Consider the following 18,646-nt stretch of genomic DNA (forward strand, 5'->3'; position numbering starts at 1 on the left):
CCTTTGGGAGAGAATTGTTAAATGTAGTTATTTAACAATCAAATGATGTAAACTTACCACTAAGTACATTTAAAACAAAAGTGATAAATACTCAACATTCGCCACTTTGTAATCTTATTATATTTTACTATTATTTACATCTGTCACATCTGTAGGGGAAAAGTATGAGGGCTGTCTGGAAAGTATCCATCCATGTACTATGAAACATATAATATATGTTAGTTTATATAATAATGTATAATAGCTTTTTAAACTCCAAGTTCAGTGATGTCATAGTGGTAGTGTAAAATTGGTCACAGCAAAGTATTTGCATTATGGAAATTGGCCAATGCTATAAAGTCGGACTTGATTTACTGTTTTGTTGATTTTGTAGACGTAAAATAATAGGAAATGTCAATAATGTAAATTAAATTTAGAAGTCTGCCATGTCTGCAGTTGCAACCTTCTTTATTTGTTTATTTATTTATTTTTTTTTTTGTAGAGACAGAGTCTCATTTTATTGCCCTAAGTAGAGTGCCATGGTGTCACACTACTCACAGCAATCTCCAACTCCTGTGCTTAAGTGATTCTCTTGCTTCAGCCTCTGAGTAGCTACAGGCACCCGCCACAATGGGTATTTTTTTGGTTGCAATTTGGCCAGGGCTGGGTTTGAACCCACCACCCTTGGTATATGGGGCCGGCACCCTACCCACCAAACCACAGGTGCTGCCCCAGCTGTGACCTTCTGAATTAACAAAATAGAGGAAACAGCACTCCAGTGTTGAAAACCACCACCTGATCCACAAAAACGTCATTCAGGGCATGCTGAATTCGGGAAATTCCAACATCTTTCTTCATAGTTGGACTTTCCATCAGGGATGTGAGGACTTTCTTTGCTGAATTAGATAGTAATTGAGCATTTGTTGATAGTCTAATTTTATGACACTGTTGTTAATGATAAAATTATTAAAATTGATAGTGGATTTTGAAGAAATCGTAAATCAATGACATACAGGTATAAATTGATAACCAAGGTAAGTATTTTAGCTTAAATTATTTTTCTAAGATTAAATAAAAAAACAGTTAATGGGCCAGGCATGGTGGCTAGCACCTATAATGCTAGCACTGTGGGGGGCTGAGGCGGGTGGATCACTTGAGCTGAGGGAGACCCCATTTCTACAAAAAACAGAAAATTTATTCTGGTGTGGTGGCGCACACTGATATTGCTAGCTACTTGGGAGGCTGAGGCGGGAGGATTGTTTGAGGTCAGGTCACAGCAAGTTATGATGGTGTCACTACAATGTGGCCAAAAGTGCAATAGCCACTGGAGACAAAATGAGACTCTATTTAAAACAAACAAACAAAAAAAGAATGTACCAACCACAAAAACTTTCTGTGAGGATCAAATGGCTATATGGAAATTTTAATGAAGAGTAATGGTGTTACTGTGAGCTGCCAATCCTTTATATCAGTAAAATTTGTAACAAATACATATGTTTTTCCAGAAAGCTGGTTGCCAAACATTTACCAGCACACCACTTCCCCCAACAGCCCCTGCCCTTATGTGGACTGCCCCATAGGTTTGAGTTTCTGTCTAGGCCTCCTCTCCTCAACTCTGATTGTGTCTAACATTCCAGGCTCCTGCCTTTAGACCAGCACACCAATGTCATTGCAATTACATTTGGCAAAAGGCCACGTGTATGTGCATGTCTGGGCTCTGAACAGCATCCTTCCCCAGGTTGGACTAGCTCCCAGGGTCCCTCGGTCTCTGGTCTGGTTCCTATCACTGCGGAGATTCTTCCAAGACTCAGCCACTGATTCCAAGTGTTGGCCTCTGAGATCCTGGAGTAGATTTTAAAATAGTTATACAAATGTCATATGACATTTTTTTTTGCCCAGAAGAAGCAATCAAGTATATACTCTCCAGTTTGGGGAATTCTTATGTTTGATGCTTTAACTTTTTGAGAATGCTGAGTTCTAACCGGTTCATGATGCGTTTGCTTTATATGAATGTTTGTGGGACTGGGAGGGTCTACTTAGACCACATGCACTGGGGTAAAAAGATCATTTCCTTCATTGGACCAATATGGCTTTGTCGGCTTATTCCAACAGTGAAGTCTTACGGATCTTGGTGAGAAATAACTTCTCTGCTGACCACAGTGGAAAAACTCTAAAGAAATGAGGAAGGAGAGTGGGAATAATCACAGTGATTATTTCAACAGCTTCTTCCTCTGCATTCAATTTGGCAAAGATCAGTGCCTAAGACAACCCAGACTCTTTATTTTAATTCTTTTTCCACGGATTTATTCCCAGGGCCATCCATCCTCATGCAAAGTCCCAGAGAATTGATTATATCAGTGTTTTCAGAATTAATATGGGCCTCTGGGGGCACTCAACACAGTCTGCTTTGCTCAGGTAACATGGGAAATGGCTGAGATTTTGCACCAGACAGATGTTGTCTGGAAAAACGACATGCCCGTGCTTTAAAAGAAACACGGAGTCTGAACCAACAGCACAAACCTAACCATTTTCATCATATGAACATCATGGGGGAAAGAGACAGAACTCATCTAGCTTCTGGACCATAAGTTTGAAATTATATCGCGGCTCAGTGCCTGTGGCTCAAGCGGCTAAGGCATCAGCCACATACACTTGAGCTGGCGGGTTCGAATCCAGCCCGGGCCCACCAAACAACAATGACAGCTGCAACCAAAAAAATAGCTGGGCATTGTAGCAGGTGCCTATAGTCCCAGCTACTTGGGAGGCAGAGGCAGGAGAATTGCTGGAGCCCAGGAGTTGGAGGTTGCTGTGAGCTATGATGCCACAGCACTCTACCCAGGGTAACAGCTTGAGGCTCTGTCTCAAAAAAAAAAGAAAGAAAGAAAGAAATTATTATATCGCTCAGAATCATTTAATGTTTAAAAATAGTATGTGTGAACCCTCTTAGAGATCAACACGTGGGCATAATTTATGGGAATAAACATACATTACATTTGTGTATGTGCATGTGGGAATAAATTTACATCCCTTAAAGATAGTTAGAAGATATAAATTTGACCCCATTTCTCCCTGTATCTAAAATTTCCCTAGAAAACTTGAAACACCAGGAGAGGAAAGTGTTGCTAATTTTTATCTGGTCTTTAATTGATTTAAGGTGAGCAAAACTCAGAGCGTATGACAAACTGTAAAGATACATACCCAGGAGAATAGAGTTTCAAAAAGAGAATTCCTGCAACAGTTTCATTAAGAAAAATAGCCTAGTTGTAAATATTACCTACTGAATCCTTCCTTATGCAACTCTTGCTTAATCACACAAAGAGCCACATATTCCTATTCAGAAGCTAAAAAGAGAAAACAGCATATGGCTGACAAAAGGCGTGTACCCAGTGCAAAATTTTTCAGTGAGTGTGTTCCCAGCAAACACAATGTCCCGCTAGCAGTTCCAAAAGCCTGGTGACAGTGTTCTTCGGGCCAGGGCTGGCAAGCCTTGGGGACACCTTCCAGCTGCCCAGGTCTGCAAGAGGGGAGGCCACCGGCTGAAGTCTCACCTTCCCGAATCCCCCAGCTCAGCCTCACTCAGCATAGGTGGACACCTGTCCAAAAATTAGCCTGCTGACTAATTTTCAGAAGGGAGACACTCCAGTATTTATGGTTGGCAGGGGAAGTTAATAAACCAGCAAGTGAATGAGCCTGCTGATTTAAAAGCTAAAAAAAAAAAAAATCAAAATTTTCTGTTCCTCTTCTCCCATTTCTGATCATATTCTGACATTATGCAAGAGTATGTCGGGGACTGGGCTTTCTGCCATTTTTCTGTCAGTTATAAATTGTGTGATTTAGAACATCCCTTACATGAGACCTCGGTTTCCTCCTTTGTAAAATGAGGGGGTGGTATTAGATGTTCCCCAGGGGGGACCCCCCAGTTCTTACAGCTCAGTGACCAGGGCTGCCTCACCCATGTTAGAGGAGACTTCCTTTAGGGGATTAAAACCAGCACAAACTTGCAGAGAGTCTCTTTAGGGAGGACAATGAAATGCTTGTTCCAGAATGCAAACAACCCCATTGATGCATTGTCACCCTCCTGCCTGGAGTCTCTTTGACATTTTCACATGGTACCAGGTTGCCTTCACTCCTCATCCAACTGCCTTTGTTTCATATCTCAGTTCAATTAAAATAGTTAAAGCAGTTAGCAGAGAATCACTGAGGAAGAAAGGCGTGGAGATTTTCCTGGGAGAATTTTTTAAGAAATGATTTAAGGCTTGGTGCCTGTAGCTCAAGTGGCTAAGGTGCCAGCCACATACACCAGAGCTAGCGGGTTCAAATCCAGCCCAGGCCCACCAAACAACAATGACAATACAACCCAAAATAGTCGGGCACTGTGGCAGGCGCCTGTAGTCCCAGCTACTTGGAATGCTGAGGCAAGAGAATTGCTTAAGCCCAGGAATTGGAGGTTGCTGTGAGCTGTGATGCTACGGCACTCTACCCAGGGTGACAGCTTGAGGCTCTATCTCAAAAAGAAGAAGAAGAAGAAGATGAAGAGGAAGAAGAGGAAGAGATTTAAGAGGCTGAGGCCTGTGAAAAATAGAATGTTTTCTTCTTGGAATTTCCTAATCGGGGAGCCCAGGCACTTCCCAGAGGTTTCCTCACGATTCTTACAGATGCAGAAAGGAAACTCACCAAGCAAGGAATCCCAGGTACTTCTCTATCCAAATAAAGAGCAACTCATGTAAAAATAGACACAGCCCACTGTTCCAGTTATCCCTTACTGCATCAAAAGCTAACCCAGAATGTACTGGCTTCAGACAGAAGTCTTATTATATTTGCCAATGATGTGGGTTAGGAATTCAGGCAAGACGTGTCTGGGTGATTCTTCCACGTCATGCGCAGAGGACATTTAGTAACCACTGGCCTGGAGAGTCCACGATGGCTTCTCCTGTACACCTGCTGCCTTGTCATTGATGGCCGGAAGGCTGGGCTGGGGGGAGGGCTGTCAGCTGGAACATCTCCTCGCTGGTGGCCTAACGCAGATGGTTGATCCTTTGGTCTATTTTCTCTTGCTACTAGACCCAGCCTCTTCCTCCTCCTCCTCACTCTTCTTTTTGTATGAGTAATAAGTATTATGGTGTTTGTTCTAGCCTTCTTGGGCTGCTAGAACAAAAATAGCATACCACAGGGTGGCCCAAACCACAGACATCTATTTCTCAACAGTTATGGAGGTTGAGAAGTTCAAGAGCAATGTACCAGCAGATCCGGTGTTCAGTGAGAGTTTACTTTCTGGTTTGTGTGCTCACATATTTCAGTGACCATCTCACTAGTGGCACTGGTTTCATCCTGAAGGCTCTGTCCTCAGGACCTAATCACACCCCTCCCAGGCCCCACCTCCAGTACCATCACACCGGACTAGTTTTAACATACGCATCTTAGGGGGACACAAATATTCAGCCCATAGCAGTGTTCTTTTTAATCACAAAGGATTTCATGCTTATTGCAGAAAAATTAAAAATAAATGTAAGGAAGAAAATGACTCATACTGCCACAATCTGGAAATAATAAGTAACATATTCTTGCATTCTTTCTTTGACACATACGTACTTAGATTCGTAGTTTATGTTCTATTTAGTGTCTTGCTTTTTAAATAAACAACTCATGACCATTTCCTTAAGTTATAAAATATCCCTTGAAAACATTATTTTTGGATGCCCACATGCTCTTCTTTTTCACAGTGGGCCATCTATGATCAATTTTCTAATTTGTAGTATATTTAGGTTGCTTTCAAGTTTTGGTAAATAATACTCTGAACATTCCCACACGTCAAAAGTTTATTTTATTATTTCTTTAAAGGAGAATCTAATAAGTGGAATTCTTGGAATGAATCCTCTCACCCTGAAATTCTTCCTTCCTTTGACGTATGGGTTATTTTACCTCTAGGATTTCTTTCTGTCTTGGATAATTGGTTCTTAACCTAAGCCTTCATCCTTCCTTCTGCATATCGCTGGTTGTTAAAGCCAAGGGACCTGGTAAGACACACTGGGAAAGTTTAAAATGCTAGAAAAAGAAATAGATTATTTTCAAATGGAAAATATCCATTTCTAATAAGCCTAAGGAAATAAACACCAAAATTAGTGACGACTACAAATCTAATAAAATGTGTGGTTACGAGAGCCATCTCTTAATTTCAGTTCCGTACAAATAATAAAATATAATAAAGATATTATGTTCATAAAAGCAGGCAAAAATATAAAATGCCTGGGAATTTATCTCACTGGAGCAAAATGCCATGTTACTTAAAGGAGAAAAAAATACGGTAAAGGTGACAATTCTCTCTAATTATGTCAGACTTTTAACAGTATTCCAATTAAAATGCTAATAGAGTACTTTATAGAACTTAATAAAATAAACATAAAATGCATTCAGAAAAATAAACAGGATAGTGATAAAAAGAACAGTGAGACCCAACTAACTTTACCTGAAATTTATTTTATTATAATACCAAAGCAGGCAAAATGGTATTTTGGAGATTTTTCTCTAAAATGTAAGCATACAGGCTGGGTGAGGTGGCTCACACCTGTAATCCTAGCACTCTGGGAGGCTGAGGCAGGTAAATCTCTTGAGCTCAGGAGTTTGAGACCAGCCTGAGCAGAAATAAGACACACAACCCACCCACCCCCTGCCCCCATCTCTGAAGATAGCTAGATATTGTGGCATGTGTCTATAGTCCCAAGTACTTGGGAGGCTGAGGCAAGAGGATTACTTGAGCCCAAGAGTCTGAAGTTGCTGCAAGCTATGATCCCACAGCACTCTACCAAGAGCAACAAAGTAAGACTATCTAAATAAATAAATAATTAATTAAATAAATAAAACATAAGCATAGACCAACAGAACAAAGCAGGATTCAAATAGAATCTATCATAATATATGCATAAAATTTTAATATACAAGAAATAAGCAAAAGAAATGAACAGGTAACGGAATTATTATTCTTAAAATGATATTTGTGTGGCTGGATATCAATAAGTAGAAAAATAATTTGAATCCATACTTGCTATAGATATTAAAGAATTAAATTTTTGTATTGTAAAGACAAACAGAAATAGAATACAGAAAAGGATTATTAAAGAAAAAGATCGGTAAACCTTTTTTAACCAATGGAACTATTTGCTAGGAAAAGGACATTTTTTCCAGAAGAGCTGCGCTGGGACCCTCCTGGACCTCTGGAAGAGCTATGCTGGGACCCGTGATCGGCACTCTCCCAGACCTCCGAAAGACTTGCACCGCGACCCACAATCGGCACCCTCCCGGACCTCTTCCATAAGAGCTGCGCCACCCGCCGGGCCTCCCCACACCCTGACCAGGAACTCTGGGAGCCATGCAACCCCACATCCTCCATCCTGTACCCTCCCTGCCTCCACACCACCCACACATCTGGCCAGGGACTCTGGTAGCCATTTGCCCTCCAGAGCCTTCCCTGCCTCTGCACGGAGCCCTTCTCCTGGCCAGACACTGCTGGAGCCTTGGGCCCTCTGTGCCAAAGTCACTGGGTGCCAGGCAGTCCCAGAACCATGTGCACCACCCCTACCTCCTTCCACCCTGTTGCTGAATCCGGGGATGTCACACTCTGGAGCTGCTCCCACAACCAGAACTCCCTGGCTGGGGCATCCCCAGAAGAGCTACACAGGGTCACTCCCTACAAAGATCCAGCAACAATAGAGTGATCCCCCTGGGGCCTAATCTCAAAGAGACACCACCCCAAGTCTGAGGATGGTCAGAGGCTATGGTGAAAAACAATCATGAGATGAAATCAAAGAAAAAACTCTGGCAATATGAATAATCAGAGTAGATCAACTTCCCCAAGGAACAATGGGGCAGACACAGCACAAACAAATAGCTGAGCTGTCAGAGATCGAATTCAGAATCTGGATAGCAAATAAGATCGAATTAGAATTCCAAGCAGTAACCCAAAAGATGTCTCAAGAATTCAATGAATTCAAAGAGCAAATGACCAAAGATTTTGACACATTGAGACAAGAAGTTGCAGCCCTCAAAGATCTGAGAAACACAGTAGAATCCCTCAGTAACAGAATGGAGCAAGCAGAAGAAAGGATTTCTGACATTGAAGACAAAGCTTTTGAATGCTCCCAAACTCTCAAAGAGGAAGAGAAATGGAGGGCAAAAACAGATCACTCTCTCAGAGAGCTCTGGGATAATTAGAAGAAAACCAATATTCATCTTATAGGGATCCCCAAAAGCGATGAAGTGGCTTCACAAGGCACAGAGTCTCTTCTCCATGAGATAATGAATGAGAACTTTCCAGACACGCCAAAACATTCTGAACTTCAGATAGCAGACAGTTTCACAACTCCAGCACGACTCAACCCAAATAAGACATCCCGCAGACACATCATAATCAATTTCACTGAAGTTAATATGAAGGAGAAAATTCTGAAAGCAGCCAGATGAAAGAAAACCATCACCTACAAGGGGAAGAATATTAGAATAACTGCAGATCTCTCTGCTGAAACCTTTCAAGCTAGAAGGGGATGGTCATCGACTTTTAATCTCCTAAAACAAAATAACTTTCAACCCAGGATCCTGTACACAGCTGAACTGAGTTTCATTTATGACGGAGAAATTAAATACTTCAATGACATTCACGTGTTGAAGAAATTTGCCATAACTACACCAGCTCTCCAGGATATTCTTAGACCTATTCTCCATAAAGACCAGCATAATCCTCCACCACAAAAGTAAACCCACCCAGAAAATTTTGATCAGATTCCAACTTCCACAGTCGCAAAAGAATTAAAAATGTCCACTGGACTCTCGAAAGGCTTATTAATATTCTCAATTAATGTGAATGGTTTAAACTGTCCTCTAAAGAGGCACAGGTTGGCTATCTGGATACAAAAACTCAAGCCAGATATCTGCTGCATACAAGAATTGCATCTTACATTAAAAGACAAATATAGACTCAAGGTGAAGGGATGGTCATCTGTATTCCAGGCAAATGGAAAGCAGAAAAAAGCAGGCATTGCAATACTGTTCACAGATGCAATAGGCTTTAAACCAACAGAAATAAGGAAGGATAAGGATGGACACTTCATATTTGTTTAAGGTAATACACAATATGATGAGATTTCAATTATTAATATTTATGCACCCAACCAGAACACACCTCAATTTATAAGAGAAACTCTAACAGACATGAGCAACTCAATTTCCTCCACTTCCATAGTAGTTGGAGATTTTAACACCCCTTTAGCAGTGCTGGATAGATCCTCCAAAAAGAAGCTAAGCAAAGAAATCTTAGATTTAAACTTAAACATTCAACATCTGGACTTAACAGACATCTACAGAACATTTCATCCCAACAAAACTGAATACACATTTTCTCATCAGCTCATGGAACATACTCCAAAATTGACCACATCCTAGGCAACAAATCTAACCTCAGCAAATTTTAAAAAATAGAAATTATTCCTTGCATCTTCTCAGACCATCATGGAATAAAAGTTGAACTCAATAACAACAGGAACATGCATACCCATACAAAAACATGGAAGCTAAACAACCTTATGCTGAAGGATACATGGGTTATAGACGAGATTAAGAAGGAAATCACCAAATTTTTGGAACAAAACAACAATGAAGACAAGAATTACCAGAACCTCTGGGATACTGCAAAGGCAGTCCTAAGAGGGAAATTTATAGAACTGCAAGCCTTCCTCAAGAAAATGGAAAGAGAGGAAGTTAAAAACTTAATGGGACATCTCAAGCAACTAGAGAAGGAAGAACATTCCAACCCCAAATCCAGCACAAGAAAAGAAATAACCAAAATCAGAGCAGAATTAAATGAAATTGTAAACAAAACAATTATATAACAGATCAATAAATCCAAAAGCTGTTTTTTTGAACAGGTCAATAAAATAGATAAACCTTTGGCCAACCTAACCAGGAAAAAACAGTAAACTCTCTAATTTCATCAATCAGAAATGGTAAAGATGAAATAACAACAGACCCCTCAGAAATTCAAAAAAATCCTTAACGAATTTTACAAGAAACTTTACTCTCAGAAATAGGAAAATCTGAAAGAAATCGACCAATACTTGGAAGTACACCACCTACCAAGACTTAGCCAGAACAAAGGGGAAATGTTGAACAGGCCTATATCAAGTAGTGAAATAGCATCAACTATACAAAATCTCCCTACAAAAAAAAAAAAAAGCCCAGGACCAGATGGCTTTACCTCAGAATCTACCAAACCTTTAAGGAAGAACTAGTACCTATATTACTAAACCTCTTCCAAAATATAGAAAAAGAAAGAATACTACCCAACACATTCTACGAAGCAAACATCACCTTGATCCCTAAACCAGGGAAACACCCAACAAGAAAAGAAAATTATAGACCAATATCACTAATGTATATTGATGCAAAAATAATCAATAATATCCTAACAAACAGAATCCAACAACACATCAAAAAAATTATACACCACGACCAAGTGGGATTTATCCCAGGGTCTCAAGGCTGGTTCAATATATGTAAATCTATAAATGTAATTCAGCACATAAACAAACTAAAAAATAAAGACCATATGATTCTTTCAATTGATGCAGAAAAGGCTTTTGATAATATCCAGCATCATTTCATGATCAGAACACTTAAGAAAATTGGTATAGAAGGGACATTTCTTAAACTAATAGAAGCCATCTACGGCAAACCCACAGCCAACATGATATTGAATGGAGTTAAATTGAAATCATTTCCACTTAGATCAGGAACCAGGCAAGGTTGCCCATTGTCTCCATTGCTCTTTAACATTGTCATGGAAGTTTTAGCCATTACAATTAGGGAAGAAAAGGTGATCAAGGGTATCCACATAGGGTCAGAAGAGGTCAAACTTTCACTCTTCGCAGATGTTATGATTGTATATCTGGAAAACACTAGGGATTCTACTACAAAACTTTTAGAAGTGATCAAGGAATATAGCAATGTCTCAGGCTACAAAATTGACACCCATAAATCTGTAGTCTTTATATATACCAGCAATAGCCAAGCTGAAAAAACAGTCAAGGACTCTGTTCCTTTCACATTAGTGCCAAAGAAGATGAAATATTTGGGAGTTTATATAACAAAGGACATGAAAAATCTATATAAAGAGAACTATGAAACTTTAAGAAAAGAAATAGCTGAAGAGGTTAACAAATGGAAAGACATACCATGCTCATGGCTGGGAATAATCAACATCGTTAAAATGTCTATACTACCCAAAGCAATATATAATTTTAATGTAATTCCTATCAAAGCTCCATTGTCATACTTTAAAGATCTTCAAAAAATAATACTTCATTTTATATGGAATCAGAAAAAACCTCGAATAGCCAAAACATTACTCAGAAATAAAAACAAAGCAGGAGGAATCACGCCACCATACCTGAGATCACTATAAATCGATAAAAACAGCATGGTACTGGCACAAAAACAGAGAAGTAGATGTCTGAAACAGAATAGAGAACCTAGAGATGAATCCGGCTACTTACTGTTATTTGATCTTTGACAAGCCAATTAAAAACATTCAGTGGGGAAAAGATTCCCTATTTAACAAATGGTGCTGGGTGAACTGGCTGGCGATCTGTAAAAGACTGAAACTGGACCCACATCTTTCACCATTAACTAAGATAACTCTCACCGGATAAAAGATTTAAACTTAAGACATGAAACTATAAAAATACTTGAAGAAAGTACAGGGAAAACTCTTGAAGGAATCGGCCTGGGTGGATATTTTATGAGGACTCCCAGGCAATTGAAGCAGTATCAAAAATGCATTACTGGGACCTGATCAAACTAAAAAGCTTCTGCACAGCCAAGAACATAGTAAGTAAAGCAAGCAGACAGCCCTCAGAATGGGAGAAAATATTTGCAGGTTATACCTCCAATAAAGGTCTAATAACCAGAATCCACAGAGAACTCAAAAGTATTAGCAAGAAAAGAACAAGTGATCCCATCTCAGGGTGGGCAAGGGACTTAAAGAGAAACTTCTCTAAAGAAGACAGATGCACGATCTACAAACACATGAAAAAAAGCTCATCATCCTTAATCATCAGAGAAATGCAAATCAAAACTACTTTGAGATATCACCTAACCCCAGTAAGAGTATCCCACATAACAAAATCCCAAAGCCAGAGATGTTGGCGTGGATGTGGAGAAAAGGGCACACTTCTACACTGCTGGTGGGAATGCACACTAATATGTTTCTTTTGGAAGGATGTCGGGAGAATACTTAGAGATCTAAAAATAGACCTGCCATTCGATCCTATAATTCCTTTACTAGGTATATACCCAGAAGACAAAAATCACAATATAACAAAGACATCTGTACCAGAATGTTTATTGCAGCCCAATTCATAATTGCTAAGTCATGGAAGAAGCCCAAGTGCCCATCAACCCCTGAATGGACTAGCAAACTGTGGTGCATGTATACCATGGAATATTATGCAGCCTTAAAGAAAGATGGAGACTTTACCTCTTTCATGTTTATGTGGACAGAGCTGGAACATATTCTTCTTAGCAAAGTATCTCAAGGATGGAAGAAAAAGTATCCAATGTACTCAGCCCTACTATGAAGCTAATTTATAACTTTCATATGAAGGCTATAACCCAACTATAGCACAAGAATATGGGGAAAGGGCCAAGGAAGGGGAAGGGAGGGGGGAGGTTAGGGTCCAGGGAGGGTAATGGTGGGGCCACACCTATGGTGCATCTTAGAATGGGTACAGGTGAAACCTACTAAATGCAGAATACAAATGTCTACATACAATAACTAAGAAAATGCCATGAAGGCTACGTTGAACAGTTTGATGAGAATACTTCAGATTGTATATGAAACCAGCACATCGTACCCCTTGATTGCACAAATGTACACAGCTATGATTTAACAATAAAAAAATATAAATAAATAAATAAAAAAGAAAAGGCCAAAAAAAAAAAAAAAGGACATTTTTAATGAACTCTTAGAAGATTGGGGAGAAGTCTATTTTATATGTCACTTTTAAGTGAGAGGATTTGTTATTCCACCATCTGGAAAATTCTGGACATTGGCCACCCCTGGGCCGCGGGGCAGTATAGCCACTCACTTTCAGGTCACACCTGGTCATACCCAGGTTGATCCCAGCAATAATCTTGTGCTTACCAGAGGGCAGAATATTCACTCTATTTTCTTTATTGTTTGAAAAGGGAGAGAAAAGTGGAGAAAATGCCCTGTGTACATTCCCCATCTCACCAGACATCTTTGAATGTGCCACAGCTTCACCTGTAAGAACAGCACATATTTTATAGGAGACCTACATTCCTTGATGTATCAGATGTGTTCTGAACACTGTGTCCTTAAACACAGTTTTAGAAGAGGGCATCTTATTTTAAATACACACAGAGGAGCTGACTATATACGGGAATCCTATGGTGAAACCATTTGTAAAGCAAATAATTTCTTCCTGAATAAATCTGTCTCTAAGTCTGGATTTTCATATTCTATATCAGATTTGCCTGAAGGAAATACTCTTTACAAATTTATCCTCTGTTCAAATTAGAATTTGTCTGTATCCATGCAACCTTTAGAATATTATTTTTATAACAAGTCTCCAAATGCACATGTTACATGTATAATCGGCCGACTCCATCAATGACTTTAGCTCATTTTTTGCCTTTATCCATACTTCAGAAAATACACATATCTGCCTTACTCCATTCAACCTGCTATAACAAAGTACCACAGACTGGGTACCTGACAGAAATTTATTTTTCATGGTTCTGGGGGCTAGAAGGTCAAGATCAGGTGTTGCTGCCATGGTTGGGCTCAAATGAGGGCCATTTTTCATGTTACAAGCTACCAACTTCCGGCTGTGTCCTCACATGGCAGGAAAGAGGGCCAGAGCTTTCTGTGGCCACTTCCTTAAGGGCACAAATCTCAATTCATGAGGGCTTCACCCTTATGACCTAATTACCTCCCAGAGGCCCCACTTCCTGATACCATTACTTTGGCAGTTAAGATTTCAACATATGAATTTTAAGGGATACAGTTCATAATGATATTTAAAAAAAATTTTTTTGTAGATTATTATGTGTACATAATAGGTGTGTATATATTCATGAGGTGCATGTGATGTTTTGAGACAGGAATACAATGTGTAATGATTGAATCAGGGTAATGAGGGTATCCATCACCTTAAGCCAGCGGTTCTCAGCCTGTGGGTCGCGACCCCTTTTTAACAATGAAAATACATTGTGGCATTAGGAAGATTGAGAACCACTGCCTTAAGCATTTATCATTTCCTTGGGTTAGGAACACTTCAGTTCAACTCTTTTAGTTATTTTGAATATTTAGTACAATAAATTATTGTTGACTATTGTCACCCTGATGTAGTATCAAATACTGGATCTGACTCATTCTATTTAACTGTATTTTTGCACCCATTACCATCCCTTCATAGTAATATCTTATTGAACAGAGATGTTTTCATTTTTGCATGACTAATCCAGAAAAAAAAGGATACGAATGGCAATTAACATGTGAAAAGAAGTTCTGTCTCACTAGCAATCAGAGAAATGCAAATCAGCTACAAGAGTGTACCATTTTTATTCATCATACTAGCAAGACATCGGTAATATCCAATGTTGAACAACTTGTGCTGAAAATGTCTAATTTGGAACAGATTTTTTTGGAGGATATTTGGCAGGTTTTGTGTAAGTGTTAAATACACTTATCTTCCCACCTGTAATCCTAGCAATTTGGGAAGCTGAGGCGGATGAATCACTTGAGGCCTGGAGTTCAAGCCTAGCTTGAGCAACATAGTGAACTCCCATCTCTGAAAAATAAAAATAGGCTTGGTGCCTTTAGCTCAAGCGGCTAAGGTGCCAGCCACATACACTGCAGCTGGCAGGTTCGAATCTACCCCGCACTCGCCAAAACAACAATGACAACTATAACCAAAAAAAATAGCCAGGCATTGTAACAGTCGCCTGTAGTCCCAGCTACTTGGGAGGCCGAGGCAAAAGGAGCTGAAGCCCAGGAGTTTGAGGTTGCTGTCAGCAGTGACACCACGACACTCTAACCAGGGCAAAGGCCTGAGACTCTGCTTCAAAAATAAATAAAGAAAGAAAAATTAAAAATAAAAATACATTTACCGTCAGACCCAGTGATTTTACGTCTGTGAATTTTCCCTACAAATATACTTGTACAGGTGCACAGAGAATTCATCTGTAAAGATGTGCATTCTAGCACAGTTTGCAAAAACAAAAAAAAACTGAGATAATACGCATATTTCATTGTAGAAAACTGGTTAAGCATGGCCAGGCTCAGTGTCTCAGGCCTGTAATCTCAGCTCCCTGGGAGGCAGAGTTGGGTGGATTGCTTAAGCTCAGGAGTTCGAAACCAGCCTGAGTAAGAGCCAGACTCTATCTCTACTAAAAATAGAAAAAAACTGGCTGGGTATTGCGGTGGGCAACTGTAGTCCCAGCTACTTGGGAGGGTGAGGCAATAAGTCTGAGGTAGCTATGAGCTATGATGATGCCATGGCACTCTAGCCAGAGCGACAGAGTGAGACTTTGTCTCAAAAAAAAAAAAAAAAAAGAAAGAAAGAAAAGAAAACTGGTTAAGCAAATAACATCCATGTTACAGCATGGTAAATGGTAAAAAAGCAATTTGCAAAGCAACGTTCATGGTCTATCTAGTTCATTCAAAAAAATAAAGACATCAAAACACTAAAATTATATAAGAAATACAGATGCTGGATAGGTTAGATAAATGATAGGTAGACATATATTGAGAGAAAGATAGGAGTAGAGAAAATTCTAAGTGGTTAAGCTCTGAGCATCGAATGAGAGAGGGGAAGTAGAAGGATACTATTTATTTATTTATTTGAGACGAGTATTACTATGTTGCCCTCTGTAGAGAACTACCGCCTCACAGCTGGCAGCAATCTCAAACTCCTTCCTGGGTTTAAGCTATTCTCTTGCCTCAGCTTCCCAAGTAGCTGGGACTACAGGCGCCCACCACAACGCCCGGCTATTTTCTGTTGCAGTTGTCATTATTGTTTAGCTGGCCCAGGCTGGGTTCGAACCCACCAGCCTTGGTGTATGTGGCCGGTGCCATAACAACTGTGCTATGGGTGTTGAGCTAGGAGGATACTTTTTAATCTGTCTTTGATATTGCTTGATTTCTTACAAAGGGCTTATGTTAACGTAATAATTGCATGAATTTTAATTTATGTAAAATTTAGGACATGTGTCATACCATATGCAGAAGGGAAATACATTGACTGCTGAAATACACAGGGTCTCCATCATCACAGTGGGAAAGCTAATCCACAGTGCTGAGTACCTGACAGGGATCCTGAGTGCTAAGGTCCTCATGGAAGAGAAGGCTGTTTTTCAGCTCTATTTTCCTCACAGCTTAAGAAAAATAAGCTCCGGAGGACTGCACGCTTGGACACCTGGGGAGGTTTTCTGCGAGTTAGACAGGGCTTCCCCAAGGGTAAGGTGCTGTCTGGGTGGAGGACAGGGCAGAGGGGCTTGTCTCAACTAACCCCCACTATCCCCCAAGTAGTGCTGGGAATCATTGGTTTTCTTCATGGCCTCCCCCCACCCCCCAATCTCCTTCCCACCTTGTCATGCATCAATTTCCAACTTCTCCATGTTCCTCCTCATGATCTTTCACAACATTAAAGTCAAAACCTCACCCTTTATTTGGGGATTCACCTTCCCCACCCCCTCCCTCCATCTTTCTGTTTCCTCATTTACCACCAATGTGGAGGTTACTCTCCACAAGCTCTAATCTAACAATCCAGTTTCTGCTCGGTTGTAATGATGTGAGCAGAGAGTGACCCAGCTTCATAGTTACTTAGGAAACACTCTCGGCGTTAAGGTACCAGAGATGAGGAGAGAGAATTGGAAGCACTGGATTTGTCCTACACACTGGAATTAGGATGTTCTCTGGGATGACCTGGGTGTCCCTCAAATCCTGTCTGGGAAAGAGGGAATCTGCTCCACCTTTCCAGTCAGATGACAGTAGAAACACCACTTTCCTAGGACCAAATTCCCATCCATATTCCATCATTACAAGGTCAAGTCTTCTTTCTTGGGGCAAATCATTCTCATCGCTTCTTCAACAGGGAGGGTTGGGCCAGATAATCACTTATAGCTCTGATATCTTGTCATTTTATTTTAAAAACGTTTTTTTCCTGGATAGTGCCTGTAGCTCAAGGAGTAGGGCGCCGGCCCCATATACCGGAGGTGGTGGGTTAAAACATATTTTAGAGTCGAAATCACTTTAAAAGACTATTTTAGTCTTGTGTAAGCATGCTCACAAGCCCAAACTCATTAGGTGCCTAAACACCACTGTGGAAGCGTGAGCAGGCATTGACATCTCCATTCTATGAGTCAGACACCCAAGGCTCAGGGATTAGCTAGGGTCAAATGCTGGAAGTTGTGAAGCCAGAATTTAGGCACTCACTCATTGTTTATTTAGAACATTTCAGGGCCCACTAACTATTGTATATTGTGCCAAGTGTAGGGGTAAAAATTGAGTAAGACCAGGTTAGAAGGGAAGAAGGAGAGGAAACAGCTTCCCATGCAGAGTTACTGTTGTGCCCAGATCACGAAGTCCCCAAAGACCACCAGGGAGCCGATTCTGATGCAAAAGCAAAAGAGCCTTTATTGTTACAAGCTCAAGCCTGGGCTTCCCGGGGCTCCGCTGCAACGGATCCAAGCCAGGAGCCCCGAGCTCTGAAGCAGGGGATTTTTATAATGCAGCACAGCAAAGTGGGTGTATACAACTTGAACAAAGGGACTGCTTCTGGATTGGCTGCCACTGGGCCTGCCATATGGCCTGATCCAGAGGGCGGTTCCTGATGGGGGCCGGTGACCCATGATTTCCGGGAAATGCCTGCTTTTATAGGAAAGTGAAACTTTCGCAACAAAATGGCGGAGAAAATGAAACTTAACTTCTAAGATGGCGTCATTCATCCAAGATGGCGTCAGTCTGGTTCTCTCATTACAAAGGTAAGCCAGTTACCATGCAAAGAGCCACTTGTCCCGTGCATGAATCCTGGCTCCAGAACAAAGTTGGGTGTAACTTGGGCAAGTTACTGACAGCTCACTGCCTGAGTTTCCTCGCCTTTTAGATGGCAGACATGATGTTTACTTGGAGCTCAACACTGAAAGAGTGTTGTGAGACAACTTTGCATGAGGATATGCAAAAAAAAGAGAGAGAATCACCAGGACATCACCTTGATGAATTCACCATGGACCAGGCCAGAATCCTCAGCATGGAAGTCTTCAGTCTCTGGTTTGTCTCAACAGCTTGAGAGCCAGTTCTTAGGGGTGTCCTTGTCATTGGCCAAGTCTCTGGACATGGATGGTAATATCCACAGAAACTCATATTCCATGGTGAGAAATAACATGACATGCCTCTAAAAATATTCATGTCACCATGAGCAGTGTGTAGGGTCCCCCACCAGCAGACCAGCAACAGAAGCTAAAACTGAGTTCTGGGAACTGAGTGTTCAATGGCATCAGCTCTATTTACCGAATACATTATCTCTCCAGTGGTATTTGAGGGAAGGCACACTCCTGGGACGACTGGATTCAGACTGCATACTGTCTGCCCTGTTCTTGA

This window comes from Nycticebus coucang, chromosome 19 (genome assembly GCF_027406575.1).
Source record: "Nycticebus coucang isolate mNycCou1 chromosome 19, mNycCou1.pri, whole genome shotgun sequence".
NCBI lineage: Eukaryota > Metazoa > Chordata > Mammalia > Primates > Lorisidae > Nycticebus > Nycticebus coucang.